The sequence below is a fragment of the Vigna umbellata genome, chromosome 2 (assembly GCF_029865625.1).
Source record: "Vigna umbellata cultivar VRB3 chromosome 2, Vumbellata_1.0, whole genome shotgun sequence".
Taxonomy (NCBI): Eukaryota; Viridiplantae; Streptophyta; class Magnoliopsida; order Fabales; family Fabaceae; genus Vigna; species Vigna umbellata.
Genome location: NC_142166.1, coordinates 975,671 through 1,002,071, shown reverse-complemented (window position 1 = coordinate 1,002,071; position 26,401 = coordinate 975,671). Strand labels below are relative to the sequence as shown.

The 26,401-nt window shown below is 32.6% G+C and overlaps 1 pseudogene; it reads right to left on the bottom strand.

Moving 5' to 3' along the window:
* Positions 1 to 2,337: 2,337 nt before the first annotated feature.
* Positions 2,338 to 4,022, bottom strand: LOC148203120 (U-box domain-containing protein 28 pseudogene; annotated as a pseudogene).
* Positions 4,023 to 26,401: the final 22,379 nt, after the last annotated feature.

Genomic DNA, 26,401 nt, shown 5'->3' with positions numbered 1-26,401 from the left:
AATTCGAGGTCGACGTCATATCGGGAGACGTTAAATTGACGTCGAACATACAATAATTCAACGTAAAGTAGAAAAATAACAAATTTCAGTTTTTTTGTATTTTATTAAGCATGAACTATGAACGTGTAGTGTAGTATCAACAACAAACAACAATAACAAACAACAAACAAGTTCAATCAAACAATAACAACAAACATGTTCAACCAAACAACAACAAACAAACAAGTTCAACAAAAAAAAACAACAACAAACAAGTTTAACAAATAAGTTCTTCAAAACAAAAACGAAAATTAACCTTCAAAAGGTGGGTTCGTCTTAATAAAGTGTTGCCACTAGTGAGAGAGAAAGAAGAATGCGCCTATAAATGACAAGAACACGAAAATAATCGGTCAAAATAAACGAAAATCATACCTAAAGTAGTTAATTAACATGCATTTGTAACAAATAATAATAACGGAACTACTGAAACTTTCTCTTATAGCAATTGAACAAAAATGTTAGGGACTCTATAACAACTAAATAATTGGCATAGACCTTATAGTAATTGGAACATATGATATAGACCTTATAGCAATTGGAAAAAAAAGTGACAAAGCCTTAACCTACTCAGGACATATTTTCCTTATACTCTTGATTTACCAATTTTTGCTATGCTTATAGCAAGACCAAAACAACCCCCAAAACTTATTCCAAGCTCAAAACAAAATGAAGAGGAATCAAAACTAATAGGCCAACCATACCAGAACAAATTCTAATACACAGAATGACATAGGAATTCAACAGAAAACATGGAAGGTATTAACCTGTCTGGTCTCCCCCTTGTGCTTACAGTCTGAACGCAACCACCTCCTGAAGCTAATGACCACAAATCACCACATTTGCCGTCGCACAAGCCTCACGCGCATAGCCACAAACCACCACCCCAACCGCAAAACCGACAACGGCACAAAGAACCCAATGCCACCGGACAGAACGGACAAGGAGAGGGAGAAGGACAGAATAAAACCATGATCAAATGAGAGCAAGCGAAACAGAAGGGAGAATGAGAGAATAGGACACTCGATAGGACGAGAGAGAGGTAGGGTAGGGTTTTCTGTTTGACGAAATTGGGGACGACCTCGACGAATACCCCCAATCACTTAGTTTAATGGGTCGAGCCTCTTACCAAAGGCCACACACCCCTCGGTAATCTCTTAGTCGTCTGTAATGCTATTTCACCATGACCTTCGATAATTATCTTCTTGACCATTGGTAACGCACTTTTACTAAAGGCCGAGAGGCCATCCGTAAAAACCCTTCGGTGATATGCCAATTTCTTGTAGTGGATTACATGTGATAGTTGTCAAACTTCGTTCCAGAAAAGCTTGAGCAGAGAAGAGAGTATCGAGCGCTAAGGTAAAGTGAATGAATTTTTAATCTCCCGCTTAAATTTTTATTGAATTCGCTAACATTTTAACGTCTAACGTTGGGACATTCGACGTTTTATATCCTTTTGACGTGTAATTCTAGGGAATTCGACATCATACGTAATTACATTTTCACTTCCACGCTAAACATTTTCGCAAAATTTATCCAATATCACATATTTGACGTTGAATTATAATTCTAAATGACGTCTAATAATTCCATTTATTTACAAAAATGTCATCGATCATTTTTAACATTAACTATTAATTGGTAGGATGTTGAACGCGTGACGTTGAACACATAATATTATACGTTGTTGTTTTTGCACTAGTGTAACGTAAATAAATGTAAAAAATAAAAGTTGTCTGTGAAAGTATCATTTATGTTATAAAGTAATGAAAACTATTGGGTTAAATATGTTTTTAGTCCCTAAACTATTGGCCGTTTCTGGTTTTCGTCCCTCTTCCAAAGTAAGGTACAATTTGGTCCTCATTCTTTAGAAAAACGTTCGTTTTAGTCCTCAAAATTTTGTTTCTAGTCCTCGTTTTAGTCCTCAAAACGTTCGTTTTTCGACTAAAACAAACGTTTTTTAAAGATTGAGGACTAAATTGTACCTTACTTTGGAAGATGGACGAAAACCAGAAACGGTCAATAGTTTAGGGACTAAAAACATATTTAACCCAAAACTATTTAACCTATTTCTAGTTGAACGAATGTATAAATCCTTTTTCTCCATAACCCAAAAGTTTAAAACATTATTTAGGTCATAAAAACTTATCTTTTTAGTCTATGTAAGTTATTGATTAGCTAGAACTTCCTTAACCTATCCAAAACCTAACTTCAATCAAAATTTCAAATCCATAGGTTATACTCGAATATTATTATTCTCTACCAATATACATTTTGGTTCTTTCCAATAAAACGAAAGAGTGAAACGAACATGAAACATTCTTTTGTTAGAATGCTAAAAAGATGGTTCGACTATTTACCAAAAAAGGAAAGTTGGTTCAACTTCATCAACATTACAACATTAGCAAGGTTTGATATGAGTGGTTTTGGTATCATAGGTTCCCAGTTCCAACCCCAACCCGTTGTCCTTGCACGCACCCTTCAAAACCTTAATCAAATCCACACACATGCTCCTCACGTGCTCCTCCCACCCTCTCTGCATAACCAATAAAATCACTGCCACGCCGTTTCGCTTTGCCACGTCATCCCTCACCTTCACATTACCGCTCAAACAGCACAAGCTCCACAGCACCACCACTGCGTCCTCCGCCGCCACCTTCACCGCCTTCGTCACTCTCTCCACCACCGCCGCTGCACATGAAGGCTCCGCTGCCATCGCCTCCCTGCCCTCCGCGCACGTCGCCACCACCGCCAGTACCCTCAGACACCTCTCCGCCGTCTTCGCCGATGAACAATCTCGTAACAATTTCGAAACCAATTCGACAACACCGCAATTAACTAGTTCCACCTTCGCGGAGCGAGTCACCGAAATGACGCCTAGAAACAACAAAACGGCCTCGCTTAACTCCTCTCCACCGTCCTTCAAAAAACCCGCTACCGAAGACAACAGTCCTTGCGTTTCCGCGATCGATTTTGAGGACTGAAAATCGCACGCAAGAAACTCCAAAAACCTAACCGTTTCAATCTTCGATTTCGAAGATCCGTTTCGTAAAATGAAAATCATCGAATCAAAGCATTGTTGGCGAGCGTCGAAAATTAGCCTTCGGATCTTCTCTGGATTTCCGTTTTCTCGGAGGACCGAGTCGAGAAGGTAAATCGCGTTTTCAGACGCATCTATCCGCGAACTGCACCTGGCCAGCGCGCGGACGATAGCGGCGTCGAAGCCGGGGAAGTAGGCAAGTTTCCGACGATTTTCGCCGGAGGTTGTGGCGAATTCGGCGATTTTGGAGAGGGTTCCGGCGAGGTCATCGTCAACGGTTTGGATTTGGCGGAGGAGGGAGTGCAGGTTGTCGGTAGAGGAATCCGGCGAGGGAGGTTCGGCAGAGAGGAGCCACAGGCGGATGAGGCGGTGAAGCGTGAGATTGGGGATGAAGTCTTTGGAGGGAAGAACCTGCATGGTGGCGGGACACGTGTCGTGTCCCGAGTCAAGCCAGCGCTGAATGCTGGCGCGATCGTATGTGACGCCGGTGCAGAGGCTTACGGGGGACTGCATGACGTCCATTGAAATTGGGCACCGGAAGAGACTCGGAACGGTGACGTATAACTTCTCTCTTATCTTTGCCATTCTTTTCCTTTAATCGTAATGCTTTTGTTTTCTCTCTGTTATGCTTCTTTCTCTTTGTTTCTGTTTGGGTTCTCATACACAGCACAAACACAGGGTAAGAAGATAGAGGAGATATTATTATACATACACTTGACACAGAGTGTGTGTGGTCCATTTAAACGGGTGTTTAGTCTTTGGTCAAACTTTCGTTTCTAATAACAGTGGGACTCTAACTGGAAAAATATGACAGAGTGAGAAGGGTGGTATTCAAGAGGAAAACGACATCTTTCATTGTTTGACCAATCCCGCAAATATTTTGAAAATTTTGAGGTGTAGTTTTGTACATATGTTTCATCTTAACTTAAACGGTCCTCCAATTTCTTTTCTTTCTTCTATTTTCTTGCATAATTTTCATTATTTATTAAACCAAGAAACCAGGGTTGAACCATGGTCGCACTTCATAAATAGCTTTGAATTGAGAACTGAGAATATTAAGAGTGTTTAGAATATGACATCCAAATTTGATATGTTCATTAACTATTTTTAAGGTGGGGTAGAATATATATTTGGAAATGGTATTAATTAGCTTAGAAGGCAGCTCTCCTGAAAATGATGTGAAGAATGGAAAATAATACTGCTCGCATCTAAATTATGAAGTTACATATATGTTACGTATAAGAGAGGAATATATGAAAACTAAGCAAAAGGGGAACGTAATAGCTAATATATAGCACCAACTTGCATATTTGAATAATATTACCCACTTGAGAATAAGTATCTTTTATAACTAAGAATATTATAATAACTTTTTCAATATTCTGCAATGGAGTGCTTTTCTTTCAGCTAATTACTTTCCTGTTTTGATGAGCTAAAAAAACTTTATTTTTCCTTTGGCACACTGCAGAGAGAAAGTAGAGTTAGCTGTACAAAATATAATTGTGTTTGCTTTTCCCATTTTGTTATTGCATTCAAATAATCCTGATCAGGGGAAAGAGCTAACACCAAAATTAGAAGTAATTAAGAGATTACGAGTAACTATGATCTTTGTATATAAATATTTATATTTATATTTTTCAACAAAAGGATGTAACTGGTCCTTTAAGGTGTTTCTATTTTCAAAGAATGATTAATGTATAGTTACAGGAGTTAAACAAGTCATTAAAAGGTTGAAAAGTGATTTTTTTTTAAATAGAAAATGATGATAACATGATAAAAAGAATGAGAAAGATACGTAATGTTCTCACACAATGAATAGAAATAAGGAATACATACTTAAGAGATAAACTTGAATGTTATTATCTAGTTATACCTATTATTTCATTCATCTACTCTCTTTTTTAATCTTTTAACTACTTTTTTTTATTTTTATATTTTAAAATTGTTAAGTACCGTTTAGACAATTATCTGTTAAAATAATATCTCTAAGAATATTAGAGTAATTTCTAAAATACAAAATCATTTTGGTTAGAACAGCCTTACTGTAAATAGACCCCAAAACAGTAATGGAAGTTGAGTTAGTTGAATTGGTCTATATGACAATAAGAGAGAAGTTCGTGGGAGTGATGCTTGTGCCAGAATACCTGCCTTAAAAAATGTGGTCAATGAATTCTCAAAAACTCTCTGGTTTTGTGGAGTTTCATAAAGTCGTGTTGACCAGACTTGTTTTCTTCATACTACAAATTCTAAACCTGATAGTAACAACTGGCTAAAATCACAAGCAAGTTTTTCCATAAACAACATACCCAAAACCTCAACCACTCTTGACTCCAGAACTTCACCCACTATTGTTTGACATAAGCAAAATGATTATAGTCAAGCACCACTGAATTGAAATTAACGTTGCTATTCTATTTTATGTTTGGAAAATCATATTTAATCTGTTAGATGATATATTTTTCGCATCCAACCAATTATTTGTTACTTTAATATTTATAATTTTTAAATAAATTATATGTTTCTTTTACAATGTCCTCTTATTTTTTAATATAATTCACCTTTATAGTAATGAATTGTAAAATAGATTAAAAAGATAGACTTTAAACCTAATTCAACTTTATAAAACCAATTTATAAAATAGATTAAGAAATAAATTTTAAACTTTTCATAAAAAAATTTAAAATGAGATTTACCTCTCTCTCTCTCTCTCTCTATATATATATATATATATATATATATATATATATATTCTAAATTAATTTTATTTTTAATTGTAGGAATTAAAAAAATTATTTATGAGTATTAAAGTAAACTTTATTAGTTTTAATATACAAGTAGAAGTATTAGACTGAAAATAATTTGGAGAAACATAGCAATAATTTTGCATGTATAATGTATTAAATACCAACCTCAAATATATATATATATATATATATATATGGTACAAGATAATTTAAATGAATATGTTACATTAACCAGATCAACTATATAGATAGTTAATTATAACTAAATTTATATAGTGATATCTCTCAATTATTTTCCATTAAATATTTAGTAGGGTGGAAAAAAGAGGGGAACAATTGTCCTATTCTAACTTCTAGAAGTCTAAATTAGTTTGACCATGTTTTAAGTTCACAAAGTATTTAAAAGCTAATCATGCATTAAATATTACTTTTTTTTATATAGAAGATACAAGTTAGAAATGAAATAAAGAAAAATTTAGAAATCTAAATCTACTCTATAATTCACCTCGAATTTGCAAATAGTGGAACCTAAATTATTGTCAAAAGAAGTATTCACATCATCACGTGTTAAACAATTTTCATTTTCTGTACCAAACTTCACCAGAAAAAATACAATTTATATATTAAAGAATTTCAGTAAAGTGGTCTAGCCATAGGGTGGTTATATATATTTATTGAAATTTATTATTTATGTTATTATTTTACTGAAAAAGTACATTTACATGCTTCTGTTTTACAGTTATTTTTTTATTTCCCTGATGAGATCTCTGTAAAAAGGAACTTTTTTTAAATTCCCTTGAATTGCCTTGGAGATCTCAGAAAAATGGTTTCCATGTCCACGTAAACAAACACAATAGTCATGTTTTGTTAATAAAGGAAAAGAAAATAAAATAAATTTTATGTTGTTGGAACAAAAAGGTTAAAAGTTATTTTATGGCAGTTTAGATTTAAGTGAGCTACGTAATGAAGCTAAAGTCACTAGTGGAGAAAATGACACCGGTTATTTTTGTTTATACGCAGCGGTTTTTGAACTGAGATATATAGGCGAGGTAAAAAGGTAGCCTTTTTGTGTCGGTTCTGAACCGAGACGGTATGTGAGGGTATTTTGCCTCGGTTGGTTTCGAACTGAGGCGATAGATGTTTTTTTTTTCTTCAGAGAATTCAAACTTTTGCCTTTCAAAATTATTTTTTTTCTTTTTTATCAGCAACAGTGAAGCCGGCGATGAAATAGCGTGACGAGCGGTCAAAGGCGACGACAAACGGCTGAAGACGGTGACGAACGGTCGGTGGCGACGACGAATGGCCAATGACGACAACAAACAACGTAGTTTGCGCGAGAGAAGTAGAGGAAGCAACTTGGAACAATAGGTTAAAAAATTTATCATGGCGACCAGTGGTGGAGGTAGCGACAACCACCAATGGTGGACGGTGACGAACGGTCGGTGGCGACGACGAATGGCCAATGACGACAACAAACAACGTAGTTTGCGCGAGAGAAGTAGAGGAAGCAACTTGGAACAATAGGTTAAAAAATTTATCATGGCGACCAGTGGTGGAGGTAGCGACAACCACCAATGGTGGAGGCAGCAGCGACAACCAGTGGTGGAGGTAGCGGCGACAACCAGTGGTGAAGGCAGCGCCAACGACCAGTGGTGGAGGCAACGACGACAGATCTGCAAGCTATTCGCGCGAGATGAGAAGCAATAATTCGCAGATAGTCTGCGGTTGAGTTTGTCTAGTGCGAGTTGAGGATGGTGGTGTGAGAAGCTTGTGGAAGAAGAGAATGAAAGGGAAGAATGAAAGGAGAGAATGAAACGGGAGAATGAAAGATCTGAATTTCAAAAATCGAAGAAGCTATTACCTCGGTTAAGACTCTACTACCTTGGTTCTAAAGACAACCGAGGCATAAACTTTTCAACAAAAATTCAAAATAAAATTATAAATAGAAAAATTTAAAGATATTTCTAACTATAGACATCAGTTCGTGGTTAAACTGAGGCATAAAGGCTTTATGACATCGGTTCAAATGGAACCGAGGCAGTAGAGGTTGTCAAAATGGATTTGAAACGTTCAAATACAAAGGTTGTCAGCTTTTGGCAGGACATACTGCCTCAGTTCTGCATAGAACTGAGGCAGTAGACCTATTTTGAAAAAGTTGGCAAATGAAAAGACTGATTTGCAGAGGAAAAACAGGGTTTTTGCCTCGATTGGTCAGAGAACCGAGGCAGTATACCCTTTAGGCATCGGTTCTAATTGAACCGAGACATATAGTTTCGCAAAAATTACGAAATTGCCATCGCGTTTGATACGCTTCGATTTTTTTAAAACCGAAGCATAACATTCGAGTTAAAAACCTCTTTTTTTACTAGTGAGTACTCAATTTTCTTGTCTGATAAATTTTCTTATCTTATAACTTTTCCCAACTTTTACCCTTAAGGTCAGCCTTAAAAAAAAAGAGTTTGTTAATGATTATTTCAAAGTAACCGAAAAGCAATTATTTTGGCACAGACAAGGGTAGATTTTTATCTAGCCAACACAAGGTGAATATTTCTTTCTTATCCATGCACTTCATAATTCTCGAGCAATTAGTTCTAATAATAATCCTTTAGTACATACCATTCTCTCTTTTTTGTTACAAAGTTTTCACGAAACAGAGTGTTAGAGTGCTTTCAAATGTATACCCACTCCATCTTTATTGCAGAACCATCATTGAGAAGTAGTTTACATAGTAAGATTAGAAATTGCAAATTAGCTTTGATTTGTACATTTATTCATAGAATAATCTAGAGCCCTTTTGTTTCTGTCTTTTTTTTGTATTTTTTTTCTATATATTCGTTCTGCTCTTGTAGGACCAGTAATGTAATTTTCTCACACAATTATATTCTCTTTCCATTCTTTATCCAAATACTATTCTGTTTTTATGATTTGTGCTCAGTTAAGCTTTTTAACCCTTTTTTTCTTTGATGATTTCTTTCATTATAATTGACATGATTTTTGGTATTGGATCAATAATTTTTCTTTATAATCGTGTTATTTTTGTCTGTTTTATTTTATTTGTATGTTTCATGACAGAAAAAAGTTTCATGTGCAGGTACCTTTATCTTAATCCTTACAAAAATTCAGCTATTGTCCTCGTTTTACTTGTTCTTAATGATATAAATTATCAGTATTTGAGTCGTTCGATGCTCACTACACTTAGCGTAAAAATAAAAGTTGAATTTGTTCTTAGTAATGTTCATGCACCTGAAAAAGACAAGCCAAATTATGTTGTATGGAATCGAGGAAACAACATGGTTGTCTCGTGGCTGGTTCATTCAATCTCTGCATCCATCAGACAAAGCATCATTTCGATGGATAAAACATCTAATATTTGGAATGATATAATAAATAGGTTTTCTCAAAGCAGTCTCTCACGTATCAAGTCTTCAACTTGAGGTTGCCACCCTTCATCAAGATGACCTTAATATTTTTAATATTTTACTAAACTATGCATTCTTAGGGATGGGATAAAGAATGTTTCGACAAAACCTGTTTATGCTTGCAAACCCAATTATAATTGTCAAGTCTTGAAAGTTATGAAACAAAGAAAGCAAGAATATAAAGTTATGAAATGTCTAGGAGGGTTGAATGATGAATTTACTAATATCACATTACATGTGCTTCTGTTGGATCCTACTCTAGATATCACCAAAGTTTTTTCATTGGTGGCACAACAAGAAAGACCATTATCCATTGGAACTTTGATAGCTATTGTTAAAACTCAAGACAACAATATTGCAACCTCTTCTACCCCTTCAACCTCTCCCATTGCTTGCAATTATTGTGCCAAATTTTGAGATAATGAAATTGTCTGCTATAAGAAGAATGACTTCCCAAATCAAGACAAAAGTTTTAAAAATATTCATACTACCAGAAAACACCGCACTCATTGCAACACAACTGGTCATACTGTGGAGGTCTACTATATGAAGCATGGTTATCCAATAGGCTGCAAGTTCTACAACAAGCAAGCGTAGGTTCACAACACTTTTGTTCAAGAAGACAACGAAAATATCAAAGAAAGTAAATTTGAAGATTTTGAGCACATCCGCTTTGCACCACAATAATTTCAAGTTCTTTTTGAGCTCTTCAAAAGCCATAATTTGAAAGATTCTTCCACTCCTACCTAAATTCACCACATTGGATTTGTTTGAACCAATTAATCTTACTTAGCTTATATCACTCTATCCTTAATTCTAATTTGTTTGAAAACAAATATATTATTGATTCTAGAGCTATAGACCATATAAGTGTCTTTTTCCAAAGTTTTTCATCTTACAATCGCATATTTGTGTGATATTAAATACTTTATGACTATTGTGGATGATTTTTCTCTCTATACTTGGTTAATACCTATGACTGAAAAATTCGTTGTTTGAAAAATTATCATTGATTTGCACCACCAACACAGAAAACTTGTTTTCCACCATTGTCAAAACCATTTACACAAATAATGGTATTGAATTTGCTATGCATAATTTTTTCTCCCTTGTAGGCATCAACCATCAAACCACTTGTAATGAGACCTTAAACCAAAATGACATAGTTGAATGCAAACACCAATATTTGTTAAATGATACTCGTTCTCTCTTGTTTCAAGCTAATTTTCCAAGAACATTTTGGTCTTTTGTTGCTAAATATGCTACTTTGCTGATAAATTGCATGTCTACTCCTTTGCTTGATAATGCCACTCCCTATGAAAAATTGAATGGGAAACTATATAACATGTTTGTTCTACGTATTTTTGGTTTCCTATGTCACATTAATACTTGATGGCGTTTTTCTAACAATCATTTTCCAGTAAATGTACTAGTGCGTAGTAATATCAACAAGTGTCGTATCCACATGAATTTAACATGTATATTTGTAGTTAGCTTTTGGGTTTTTTTGATTTTGATAAAGAGTACACGTAAATATAAATAGTAGTATATATTATATAGATTAGGTGGAGTGCAAGCTATGGTTGGATTTCATCTCATCTTTTTCTACTGCACCACTACTATCTTGTTTACTTAATATGCAAATTATTCAATGTCTTGGAAGTACTCTTACTTGTAGTTCTAGGTTCATTCCTGAATCACTAGAACCTAAGGATTTCAAACCCTACTGTGATTCCTCTACCCTTGGCAAAATAAATCCTTGCTTTATTATGCAGGACTTTCCTACCCCACACAACCTCTAGATCTTGTGGGAGCGTCTAGCAAGAGTGTGATGATTTGATTGGATCACAGTTTGAGACCAATTTTCCAACTCAATCCAAATCAATGAAATAAGATTAGTGATAAAGTAATATAAGCAATAAAGACAAATCAAACCACAAACTATTGAATGAAAGCATAAATAAATATCCTAAAAGTAGAAGTACAGAGAATTAGAGTTGATTACATCTAACGCCAACACAAGAGAGTTCAACTACCTATAGAATATTACAATAAAATTGCAACAACATCTACACATAAGATTGACAATATGAGCATTTCTCTCTAGCCTCACAGATCTATTACTACTATACTATGACTTATTTAATCTTTCACTCAATGCTTAAAATAAGGAGATAATGTCTTTATTTATAGAAATTTTTGGTCGGTGCTCATCCCAAAATTTGGAGCAAACCATAGAGGTTTCCTTCCATGAAGGGTTTTCTTTTGTCTCTTTAGCCTATGTGACTAAGGACCACTTTCGTGTGCCTCAGCCATGAACCGCCTTAACTATTGAGCACCATTTTCTTGTGGCTTAACTGCAAAAGTCACATTTCAGATCTTTCTTAGGTCATTTTATTGGTGCTCAACCATGAATTTTGGGGCTCAACTGCATCATCCTTGAATTCCTAGAGAAATTGTTGCAAATTATAATAAATTCATCAATTTCCTATTGTTCTTCTTCTTAGTACTTTATTATGTAATTATAAACTAAAAGGATTTGTTTTATACATAAATAGAACCATTTGATACATGATAAGTGCCAATTTTATATGTAGAATTTACTTATTCTTGACACTTATCAATCTTGTTGCATACAGAGAAGATCTTGATGCTAGAGGTATTCCTAGTATTTTTCTTAACCTCAAACAACACACCAAAGGTTATCAATTCCTTAATCTTCAAAACCATAAGATTGATATTTCTCATGATGTGTTGTTTAATGAAAACTGTTTTTCATATGCTTTTTCTTCTAAAAACAATGACTCTCTTTCTCTACCTATTCCTCACAATTATAGTCATGATTACGATGATATCAATTTTCCTAGCAATCTCGTTCCTATGCCTACTACTTTTGATACTAGTATTGCCATTGACACTACTATAAAAATAAATACTATCATGGATATCAACATTATTGTTGAATATAACTTGACTAATACCTCCACTAATAATATCTCTAATATGGATGAGCACAATGTTACAATTCGTCGTTGAACTCGATCTAAACGTGCTCCTGAATATATCACTGATTTCAAAACTCACACCATTGTTAAATATCCTATTATTGATTTCATTTCTTATCATAAACTCTCTTCTGATTTCAGACATACCATTCTTTCAATATCTTCTACCATTGAACCTTGTAGCTATAAGAAAGCATCTTAAATATTTCAATGAACTCAAGCCATGCAAGATGGACTTAAATCCTTAGAAAATAACAACACATGGATCATCACTAACTTTCCTCTAGGGAAAACTGTTGTCGATTACCAAAGGATATACAATATAAAGCACAAGTTTGATGGTTCTATTGACAAATTTAAAGCCTATGTTGTAGCCTAGGGCTACACCCAGCTTGAAGGCCTATACTACTTTAAGACCTTTCTCCCTTGTTGCCAAGTTAATCACTTTACATCTCTTATTGGTTGTTGCTTGTTCTAATCAATGGACCTTAAAATAGCTTGATGTCAACAACACCTTTCTACATGGTGACTTACATGAGGAGGTGTATATGAAGCTTCCCCCTAGCCTTACTCACGACAAACCAAATCAGGTACATTTTTTCATGATTTCTTGCTCTATGTTAGCTCTCTTATCTAGCGCCTTTTTGTTTTTTTCCCTTTCTGCTTTTTCTGTTTTTCCTTTTTCTCCCATATATTCTTTATCCTCTTGTAGAATCTAATGTTTTTTTCTCATACAGTTTGTATTCTCTTCTCATTCTTTTTTAATGTATTATTATGCTTTCATAATTTGTTTAATTAATCTCTTCAATCCTATTCTCTTTCGCGATTTCTTTCATCATAATTGACATGGTTTTCTTTTATGTTATCATTCCTTTTTAAATTTAACAATATTGTACTATATGAAATATACTAGTTGGTGTCACAATGAGAATCAACTTACTGATAGGTGTAGTTTATCGGTCAAGACAACCACGTTAGGTAATTAAAGTCCAATTAAAAGTGCAACGATTGTTTTTGGGCAGTTAGCAGGTATATTAGCAGATATTAATGGTTAATTAATAGTTTGATTGCCATATCAAATATGAATATGTGACATTAATTTTTTGATTATCGCATCAAATATGAATATACAACAATAATGGTGTGATTGCCATATCAAATATGAATATACGACATTAATGGTTTGATTGCCATATCAAATATGAATGTACGGTATTAATGATTAATTAATGGGCTTGATTGTTATAAGCCCTATAAATATATGATTAATGTCCAAGCAAAGACACTTTTGTAGGTCAACAATCAGTCGGTGTGGATTGCATTATGGGAGTGGATTGGATTATTGAAGTAGAGCAGAGCAAGGAAGAACGACCGACACTCAAATCCTTTAAACCGAAACTTTTTGGCGCCCACTGTGAGGCCTTGCGGCATCCCCATGAAACCACTAGAAACCAGACGAGCGCTCGGTCTTGACATCACTACTTCAGATCAATACCAGATTTTGCAACAAGAACAAAAAAAATTCAATAATAATGTCTAAAGGCATGTCTTTTGTTTCAGGAACTTTCAGCTACACATGCATACCAATATGTATATGCTAGTGTATTATTACTGTTTACTCGCAAAGTGAAAGCTACACCAGACATGGGCCACCATCTCCACGTGAAATTTTATCAAGAGATGTATATCCCGTAGAGGTGCCCTCAGTTTTTGCAGAAACCCTTGGAAATATAACCACAATGGATAACCATTAGAGGTTTACAAGGCAAAAAATTAAATGTCTCCACTTTCTTCTTAAACTTTAATAAAAAATGAAAATGACTTTTCATTATAAAAATAGATTATAAAATATTGAAACATTTACTATATTTTTATTACCGCATTTTTTTATGAGTGAAAAGATCTTGCACAGGAAGATTCAGCCCCTTCCCGCTTGATCAGTTGAATCGCCTATGTTTAGCCTTGTCAGGTTCCAATGGCTTGACTATCGTGCGAGCATCAATATGGCACCACTACCCTTGATCATCGTATCCTGAGTAGTGCATAATTATATTATCATAGTCAACATCCTCATTTGTTTTGTAGGTCATAAGGCAGTAAAGCACATACAACTCATCCGTGACACATCCTAATGTGGATTCTTCATTTTGGCCTTCAAATTTTCAACCAAACTCTAAACGGTCTCGCTTGCCTGGTCGTTTAGCGTTATAACCTAAACTAACTTAATATTAACTATTTAATGTCATAAATGTGTAAGTCTAATTGTCTACATTTATTCCGACCATTCAAATTCGAATTTTTATTTGTCTTGAGTGCAGATGACAGGACCCTGCGTATAAACCACTTGGCCAACCTAGAGCTTATTGCTTGGTGAGGAACAATTCCTTGAGAACTCTCACCGAAGCCTCTTCAACCTAGGGAACGATTCCAAGTGAACTCCTAGCGTCCGTCGTTCGGTGAGAAATTATTCCTTGAGAACTCTCATCAAAGCCTCTTCGACCTAGGGAATGATTCCAAGTGAACTCCTAGCGTCCGTCGCTCGGTGAGGAACGATTCCTTGTGAACTTTCACCGAAGCCTCTTTGATCTAGGGAACGATTCCAAGTGAACTCCTAGCGTTCATCGCTCGGTGAGGAACAATTACTTGAGAACTCTCATCGAAGCCTCTTTGACCTAGGGAACGATTCCAAGTGAACTCCTAGCGTCCGCCGCTCGGTGAGGAACGGTTCCTCGTGAACTCTCATTGAAGCCTCTCTAACCTAGGGAATGATTCCAAGTGAACTCCTACCATCCGCCGCTCGATGAGGAACAATTCCTTGAGAACTCTCACTAAAGCCTCTTCGACCTAGGGTACGATTCCAAGTGAACTCCTAACGTCCGTCGCTCAGTAAGGAATGATTCCTTGTGAACTCTCACCGAAGCCTCTTTGACCTAAGGAACGATTCCAAGTGAACTCCTAGCATCCGCCGCTCGATGAGGAACGATTCTTTGGGAACTCTCACCGAAGCCGCTTCAACTTTCAAAACGATTCCGTTGCTTGGTGAGGAGCGTTCTCTGTGAACTCTCACTGGAGTCTCTTCGACCTAGGAAACATTCTAAGTGAACTCTTAGAGGTCGTCGCTCGGTGTAAAGAGGAATGAAGATTTAAAGCGCATTGAAAATAGACTCCCTAGTACAACGTGAGAGACCTATCTTAAGCTCATAATAATTCTTGCGCACATCTTTCAATAAAGAGGTTGCTTGGGCTTGGAAGACTTGTGTACTATATGAAATATACTGGTTGGTGTTACAACGAGAATCAACTTACTGATAAGTGTAGCCGATCGGTCAAGACAACCACGTTAGGTAAGTAAAGTCTAATTAAGAGTGAAACAGTCATTTTTGGGCAGTTAGTAGGTATATTAACAGATATTAATGGTTTGATTGTCATATCAAATATGAATATACGACATTAATGGTTTGATTGTCATTTCAAATATGAATATACGATAATAATATGATTTGATTGCCATATCAAATATGAATATACGGTATTAATGATTAATTAATGAGCTTGATTGCTATAAGCCCTATAAATATACGATTGATGTTCAGGTAAAGACACTTTTGATCATAAATCAAATTGAGACCTTTTTTAGAAACGAATTAGAGTGTCTTCTACAGATCAACAACCAGTTGGTGGGGATTAAGTTTTTGGAGTGGATTGGACGATTGATATAAACCAGAAAAAGAAAGGACGATTGATCCTCAAACCCTTTCAATCGAAAGAAATATATATATATATATATATATATATATATATATATATATATATTATTTATATTAAGTCAATAGGAAGTTAACTTTATAATTAAATTAATAAAAAATGTAAGTCATGTATGTATTTCTTTTAGAAGTTGATAAAGAGAAGGAACAAAATAAAACTAAAATAGAAAGAATTCTTATCAAGTTTCATTTTATTATTACATAATTAGATTATATTATATGATTGGTATACCTCCATTATTATTTTCATTATCCCAAATTATACTTCAAGAAAATGAACATTAGGATGTTATCAAACATTTAAATGGTTAGGAGATAATAGATTATTTTATAGTGGAGATGTGTGGAATCTCATAAAACTTGTTGATAAACTTGAAAGATGATATAATGATGTCTCTAAGGGTGTAAAATCATCGTATACGAGGGATGTTGTAGGTTGTGGAGATTGTCCATTATTTTTATTCAAATACATATATATATACTATCACTTCTTGCCCATCTATTTATACCTATTTTATACACGGGTTAAAAACATCCTATGTGTGATTATGTTTGAGAGAGAAGTGGGAAAAGAGATTTAATACAATATTATGCATATTGAACCATATATATGAACGTTCATGTAAGTTCTAAAGCCAACAAAATGTAACCTAGAGGTATAAAAATATCCAAGCCTTGCATTATTATGTCGTACGCGAATCTTAAACACTAGAAAGATAATAAGTTAAATATAATGTTTTTGTTATGAAACATTGCTTTTAAGACTGTCAGAGAGAATTAAATGGAGGTCCAATGGGTCAGGAAAATAAATATGCTGTGGCCATATAAAGTCAGATCATGAACGAATGCAGCTCTGCTTTAAAATTCGCCATATGTCTATATTAATGCCCTTCGTAAATACAATGTATAAAGGCCTCAATTTTAAATGGTTGTACATTGCTCCAGAACTTGATGGTGAAATCACATTTTACAATAAATTTTATTTTATTTTATAACTGTACTAAAACCTGTGCTAGCTTGAGAAAAAGAAATTTACTTGAGCGAAAAATTTTGTGAAATTTTCTCGTTCCAGAAAAAAAAGTTGTGAAATTTTCTTGTTTAAGCAAAAATTTGGCAGATTTAGATGTTTAGTTCTAACACTATTTTCATTTTAAAAAAAATATCATTAACTTAAGAAAAAAAAATGGTAGAAAAAGAAGAGATAGGAGAGAAAAATGAGAAAAATGAGAAAAATGAGAAAAAAAAAGGAAAGGACGTAGAGTTTCGCTTTATTAATGTTATATCAGTAAAAATATTATCAAAAATAAATGAAAAATAAATTTTGTACGAGTGAGACAAAAATAAAAGGTTTTTGTATATTATCAAAAGAAAATGTTTCACAATCACAATAAAAATGATATATATAAATGAACCCCAAAAGTTCTTTTTGTAAAGCTACAAAAAGTGTTCACATTTACTCAATATGTGATGCATTGATAAATGAAAAAACTAAATTATATGTTTTCTCACGTTATAAAAAATAATTTAATTCATTTAAATGCGTTATTGCAATTTGTGTGAAACTTGTTTCAAAGCTTATTGTATATTTTTATTAATGCTAAATCAAAATAAGATTAATTCTAGTTAAATTAACATTAGAATTAGGATTTTAGGGACTGCATTTTAATTAGATAGAATTAGAATAATATTACAATTAATATTATAAATATTATTATAATTTTAGTGGACTAAAAATTATGATTAATGTTTCAGAATAAAATCCAAAATTCTACAGATTACAAATCTAAGTTAATTTTGTCAAATTAAGATTGTAATTAATATTAGAAATAAGCTTACAATTTCTGCCAACTTTAAATTAAGACTAATTTTAGTTTAATTAATATTAAAATATAATTATAAAATGTGTTAGTATAATTCACTCTATAAAGATGATACATATATAATATAACATTTATCATCCATACTTTCTATTCAGTCAAATTGACAATTAACTATTATTTCTCCCACATACAATATTATCATATGATTTCATTTATGTAATAAAAGAATAAAAGTAGAGATAAAATTCTCGTCATTGTCATATAATTCATAATTTAAATTGGATTTATTCTAAAGTATTTGGTTCTTCGTAAAAAATAGTATAGTCGTGATTATTAGGTTATTTTTAATGAATTAACTTTGTTAAACTTTACATATATAGTGCAATAAATAACACACGTGACTATTAATAACCGTACCGTAACTCACGTCAGTATTATAGAATTTTAAGAATATTAATATGACACTTCAAAATTTTTTTTAAATAAATTGTGACTTTTTTTTTTTGTTGTGTCTACATTTTTTTTTTCTAATTTTTCCTAACTCTTTTTAAATTAAACAGATAAAAATCATCTACAAATAAATAAAAATTATTTATAATCAAATTATAAATATTATTTATATTAATTTTTATAATTATTATTTATTACTTTTTATTATTATGAAAAAAATAAATAAACACACATATATGTCTTTGTAAAAACTTAGAAATTGACATTTTAAAGGTGATAATCGTTTAAAATTAATGAGACTTGATTACTTTAGTATTAAAACTTTTTAATATAGATAGTTTTATTATGAAAGAATTTCATAATTTTAAAACACATCATCTCTCTAGAAATTCTTTTTCTAGAGTTATCTGATTTCTTTTTAAAGATTCTTATCTTCTGCTCATCTGATTGAAGAATAGAGACAATAAGATTGATCCTTGCGACGAACTTTTCAATTTGGTCCAACCAGTTTCTCCATTTGAGTAAATTGAGTTTCAATCCCTTTTCTTTTATTGATAATGATTATTTTACGTGTTTTTGTGTGTATATTTGGGTGAATAAATCAACTCCTTCATAGTTTTTACCTTGTTTTATCCCCAAGTTTAATTTGTTTTCATGTTTCTTGTGTTTTAGTTAGTATATGCTTGTTTTTACTTCTCATATCTTAATTTGAGTGTGTGAAATAAATGAATAGGAAGCAATTCTAGTGGAGAAAAATAAACAAGAACTCAAGGGAACATGTTTTGGGATAAGAAAAGAACAATTTGAACAACTACCCATGTTGGGTGCCTTTGGAATAATGCAAGTGCTTAAATTTCAAAATGTTGTCGAAGTGCGAAGGGCTGAGAGGGGGCTTGAGCGCAACTCTCGGATAACGCTAAGTGGTGTAAACTGGCGCTAAGCGGTATAATTCCAGAGAGCAGGGTTCTGAGCGCCACATTCTGAGAGAGGCTTTTGGAGGTTGTTTCGAGTGTTGGGAAGCTCTCCCACTCCTTTTTGGGTCTTCAAGCTTCATCAATGGTGATTTTCCCCTTTTGAGTTGAAGAAGAAGATGGGTCACGAATTCGAGATGGAAATGTGAAGGGGAAGTGCAATTGGAGCATGAAGCAGTTGCAAAAAGCCTTGGAAAAGGTTGTTCACCTCTCCATGGTTTCAATTTCTTCCTTATCTCTTTAAATTTGTAGAACCCTAAGTTCTCCACCATGGAAGGCTTTTCCTGTTTGTTGAGATTAGATGTAATAAACTGAATCTTGTGTAATTTGTTATGTTAATACATATGCTCTTCCATTTCAATGTTATTAATTGATTTCCATGCTAAATGTTTGCTTTGGTTTGGCCACCCATGGCTTGATTTTTGGTTCTTGATGTATTGAAAAATATGACTTGAACTTAGTACTAAAATTGAATGCCTAATAGAGCTAAAACATGATGCATTAGTAATCTTAACACTCTTAAACTTAATGCATGATTGCTTGTTGAGGATTCAAGGAATTGGGACTTGATGAGTTATCATAGGTTCAAAGTCACTAGGGATGGAAGAATTTCAGTAAAATTGTGATTGATTTTGACTTGAATTTGGAATTGAGATGGTTTTCAATGCACAAGAGTGAAGTGGATGAACTATTGTTTTAACAAATTGTAAATACTTAATGTTAAATTATTGCACACCAACTGTTTGGTAAAAATATCAAAAAGAGTTTCTTGTATTTTTGTGCACTTTGATGTCTAATTGAGTTATAAAAGGAAGAGTTGTCATGTCTTGCACAAGTCTCTTGGGAGAGAACGATATTTATCACCTGCTACGTTGAAATCGGTGCACTTGTCGTTTATTTTGCATCCAACATTGATCTTTTCTTATATTTGTTTCATGTGGCCCTCGCTTAGCTTGAATGTTTTTTTAGTCATTAGTTTGAGTTTTACCTTATTAGTGGTTTTAACGGTGCACATGTTTCTGTTGTTCGTAGGAGCAGATAGAGTTTCATGTGTGTTTGAAGCAGATTTAAGCTTTCTATAATATTTTAGCCATTTGTTAGAAAAAGAAAGCTAACTTCCATATTTCAAAGTTATTGGTATATTTATAATTTGTGTTACATGTTTGAATTGGCTTGATATTTGGTAGTTTGATATGGGGAAATCTTGTTGTGATTGCTTGTTGAACATTACCTATTTTTTATTGTTTGAGATTGATGGAATTGATGTTGTAATTGGTTGAAATGTTATTGAAATCTGGTTGTGAAGTATGTTTGTATGCTAAGTGAAATTGGTTGGATTGATGTTGAACTAATGGATTGAGTATCTAGTGATTTTGAGCAAATTGGTATTTACTTTGACATTCAAGCATGTTTTTGGATCAAATGCTAAGTCAAGAATACTAATTTGGTCATTGATAACGGTTGGAATACTGTTATTTTTATACTTAATTTTGACATTAAAAACACCCTTTATGACTTAGAAACTAGCTTGAAATCATGCTTTTGCTTAAGTTTTGAGAATATGAGAGTTGAAGGTGATATTATTGGTTTTATGCTTGGTTTTCCTTGTTTAGACAGGAATTAAGATGAATTGGATGAAGAAGTTGAAGTAGCAAGGAGTTGGAGTCAGGAAAGGCGGGAAAAGTAGCACATAGAAGAACCCCAGATAGCGTTGAGCGTCATTTTGGGCCGCTGAGCGCCAATTTAGAGGTGAAACCACTATTTCACGCTTGAGCGCCCACGCTTGAGCGCCATCGCTGAGCGTCAGTTTAGTGCCGCAACCACCGCTGGATGCCCTTTTGGGGCGCGGAGTGCCGACGACGTGGGCTTGAACCTGTTTTCTGTTATTTTTATAAACTATTTTTGGTTTTGGACGACCTAAAGACTAGATCTTTGGACAAAAAGAGGCACAAAAACATTCCTTTCATCCCTCAGAGGCGGATTTTAGATGGGGAAGCTCTGATCTTCAACTTTTAAGGTTTTATCTTTCATTATTTTCCATATTTTCATCTAGTTTCACCCATGTCTATGGTGAACTAAACCTCCATTGTTGTTGGGGAAATGATGTAATCCTTTGAAACTCTCATGCATTGAATTGATTTATATTATAAATGTTTTACTTCATTAATTGTTAGGGTTTTTCCTCTACGCTCTATGCATGCTTTGTTTAACTCATTCAATTGAATGATTATTGATTTTGTCAATATGGAAACATATGGGGAAATATAGAACTGGGGAAATTCTCCCAAAAGCAATATTACCTAGACATAGGGATAAGATGGTTGGTTGCCTTTAAGCTTCTGTGTGAATGTAATGTATAATTAATTGTTGGGGATACAAGAAATTGTGATCTAGTAATTAAGAGTAGGCTTTCTTCACCGAGACATCGGTTTTAAGGTAAATTAGAAAGTGACATTAACATTAATGAAGAAGATGAATTCATAAATACATGAGAGTGGATAGGATAAGTCAGAAACCCTAACAACATAATCATTCCATATTTTATACACCAATCACCTGTGCATTCTTCAAGTCAATTGATCAACACTTGCATTCGTATTTATTTTCTGCATTATAAACACCATGATTTTGTTTACAAGTCTTAATTAATCAATAAACCACATGAATGTCTAGGTCGTGAGTCTCTTGGGAAACGATACTTGGTCTTACCATTTATTATTACTTGATACAATTCGGTACACTTTTCAGAGTGTTAACAGTCATCTGAATAGGTCTTTAGTTCATCAAATCATAGTTGTGCATGTTGTAGGTTTTGGTATGGCACTCAATGCTAGTTTCCAGCGCTAAGTGACCAAATCTGTGAATGGTCTAACATTGAGCAGTGACAGGGTACTGCTGAGCACCAATTACCATTGTAGGTCTGGAGCTATTTTCTCACTTTTTTGTTGAGCGACAAGAGTGTCTCGCTAAGTAAGCAAAACCGCGAGAGCTTTGGCGTTGAGCGACCTAGCCTAGCGTTAAGCGCTTCTCTTCTGCGAGAGCTTTTATGCTTAGTGTTGGTTTTGGTGTTAGTGTGTTGTTATGTGATTTTCTGATCCATGCTTATGTGAAGTGATTTTCTTTGGATGTTATGTATGTTTAATGTAAATTTATGATGCCTTGTGAACTATTGTATGGTTAGTATGGATTATGATGTTTCATGGATTGCTAACATGATTGTAAGCATATATGGCTTTTTTTTCATGTATGATATTGTTGTCGATGTGAGTTTGTTAAATCATGGTATGAAAGTGATGATGAAGTAGTGATTTACAAGGAGAGAATCATTTAGAATGTGTGTTTTACTAGGGTGTGCCTTGAGGTGAGGATTGTTCCATTCAGTGTAGTTATCCTGAACTCTACTAATTATTCATACTTATGTAGAGGATGATGATTAAGTGGCGAGAGTGGTAGGAGGTCCTGTCATAAGGAGGATCCTAGGTTTCTTATAACCGTGATAAGAACTAACCTTGTGCGTGTCAACTCGATAGAGCAATATGTTATCACCATAAGTGTATGGCTTCATTAGTTTGATTTAAGGATACATATCTGGATAATTGAATCTAGCTTAAGTCTTCAAATGTGATTTGGTTATTTTATGAATGAGTAATATATGATAATATATTTGTGTTTGTTTCACGAAAACTGTTTTGGTACATTAGCTTACTCTTTCTTCTCTATTTTTCTGGCTATCTATTAATTTTTTCTTGTTTGTGTCACTTTAATGGTGTGAGCAGATGAAGATGTTTCAGATGATCTAGTGGAGGGTGAGAGAGACACAATAACTTAGTTAGGATTTATTCTGCATGTATAAGCTTCATTCTTTTGAAAATTCTAGCTTCCTGTTAGTATATGTATAACTTGCTATACTCAATACATGTTTCATGGATTACTAATAAAATAGTTATATTTCTATCTCACCTACGTGTTAATTATTACTTATTTAACTTCTATTTAATAATTTTTCGCTATTAAAATAAGATGTTACAGTATAAAAAATAATATTTTTATGTATTAAAATTTAATAGTTACTCTATTTTTATAACTAGTTTAATTTTTTGTATGTGACATTTAATCTTTAGTTTTGATTAGTTTAATTTTTATTAGTAATTATGGTTAATTTATTTTTGATTTAACATTTCTATTTAACTTATGAGTAATTATTGATAAATTATAATATTCTCTACTTTAAATAAATATTATAACTTTTTTATGAAAAAAAAACACACATATATATATATATATATATATATATATATATATATATATATATATATATATATATATATATATATATATCGATATATAATGAAAGTCTATCTTAATCTCAATACTGAAACACACCAAGTTAAATACGACAGTAATTAATATTTCATATTTTATTTTCTAGTATATATATACCAAATATAAAAGTAACCGATATAAATTCTAAAAAATAAATCGTGCTAAAATATCATTTTCTAGTAACTCAATTATTAAATTAGTCAGTTGATATTAATTTATCATCTAATATTATGAAAATGTGAATATACATTAGTTAATTAATTAATTTACACATCATGCCATCAAAATCAAATATAACAATAATCCAAACTAGCTATCATAATCTTATGAGTTAAATATGTTTTTAGTCCCTAAACTATTGGCCGTTTTTGGTTTTCGTCCCTCTTTTAAAATAAGGTACAATTTGGTCCTCATTCTTTTCGAAACTCTAGTTTTAGTCCTCGAAATTTTGGTTTTAGTTCTCGAAAACTAACCTCGAAAACTACCACATTTTTAACGGTGTTAGTTTTCGAGGACTAAAACCAAAATTTTGAAAAGAAAGAAGACCAAATTATACCTTATTTTGAAAAATAAACGAAAACCAGAATCGACCAATAGTTTAGGGACTAAAAACATATTTAACCCTAATCTTATTAAACTGATATTTTTCTTTAACTTTGTCTTTTTTCTTTAATTAAAAAATTAAGTTAATCAAATATATCGAGACACAGGCTAAGACGAAAGAAAAGCCAAATATTCCAAATTTTCTTAAAGGCAATTAGTCATAGACGTGACATCACTTTTGTAATTAAAAATGTTCAGTTAGTCAAATAATACATATAGAGACTCAAATTAAAACCCTCCATCCAGAAATATTTAAGTACAGTTAATCCTTTTTCCTCAACTTAACTTATTATATTTATAATCTACTTTTTATGTGACCATAAAATAGGGAAAACATATCATTAGTGTGTGGATTTTTGTTTTTGAGATATAGTATATATGTAAAATTCTTGTTTACATGCTCACTTTTATTTTATTTTATTTTTAAGGAAATTGAGATCCTACACTGTGCTTGTGACATGATTCACAACTACCTCCAACTTCTTTTAAATACAAACTTGCTATTTTTTTTTAGAAAAAAACATTTGAAATAGCTATAAACAATGCTGACATTCAGGGACAAACCAAAATTTTGATTTAAATCAAGGACAAGCTCAGCATGTAAAGACAAAAACACTAAAATAAAATTCGTATAATATGTAAAAAAATATAACTAATATTTTATTATGATTGAAAAAATAAATTATTATAAAAATATGACCCAATAAAATACTGTTTACCGAATTCTTTTATATATGAAATTTATGGATAATTCATCTCAACTTTAGGTTAGAGGTGAAGATATGCTTAATTATTGTAACCTAAAATTCAATTTTATCAATAATTCATAGGTAATTTTTATATTTTTCTTGCCTTAATTAATTTTTTAAGTCTTTGAGTATTTTTAATTTAGTTATTATTATTTACTTATTAAATTTTTTATATTTTTGACCTCAGTTTTTATAATTTAATTTTGTTATTAATGGAATAATATGATTATTATCTTGTACTTGATTAATTATTTCCACATGTTAAAAATGTATATTTTGTAATTAATATAAAAGGAAACAAGTAAGCACGATCACGAAATAAAAATAATATTAAACATTAAAGACAGTAAGTTAAAAAAATGTTAAATATTTAATAAATAAAAAATCTAATAAAAATTTAAAAATGTTAAATGTTAAATGTTTAATAAATAAAAAATTTAATAAAAATTCAATTAAAAATACTCAAACTTACAATATACCTAAAATTTAATTCTTTTTTACTTTAACATTTTTTTATTTCATTCTTTTTATGTCCTTCTCGTTTCCTTATTTAGATAATTTAAAATTTGCCTAATGTAGAATGTGAAAAGAAAAGAGAAATGTGCATAAATACGTGAAAAGAAAAATGTGCATAAATGACATAAATATCACTTTTGAAAAAAAAAAACATAATATGATTACAAATAATTTTTGTCTTTGTACTCTTATACTGTATTTGGATTCCACTTGAAAACCTTCATGAAATGCGTCTAAGCCACGTTGATGCATACCCAAACATTCAAATAGCATTATAAATAGATATAAATTATAATATATTTTCTTTTCATATCTTCACATCAATCATTCATGCACTTCTTTACAAAACATCACTAGAATCCACATGTTTAAATGTTTTTATAGACCCGGTAATGTGTTTGATATTGATATTGGTATAGAACTCAGGTTTTTTATCTATAAATTACTTTCCATTGTTAGTGATGATAGTATGTGACACTTAGTATTGGCATACTATGCTTTCCCACACAAACATTTGCGTTTGATAGATAGTGATGATAGTTGTTAAGAGTTCCTTCTCGATCCACTTAGTAAAATAGTGAATGCCAACTAGTATTACTTGGCCTTTGCATAGAGAAATAAGTCTAATGATATTCATCTCTCACTTTGCGAAAGACCATGAGGAGAATATATGATATAACTCCTTCTGCTTAGTATGAATCAGGTTTCCATGCTTCTCACATTGTATACACTTCTTTACATACTTGACGTAATCCGCCTCCATAATCGGCCAAAAGTACCTTGTTTGCAGCACTCATGTCACCATGGTTCTTGCTCTAGAGCGATATTCACAAATTCCTTCGTGTAATTCTCATATCATCTATTCAACCTATTCTAGAGTAACACATTTGAGCAAGGGACAACTATATTCCCTTCTGAATAGTTCATCACCAATCAAGGTGACCAAGTTGCCTTTCTCTCC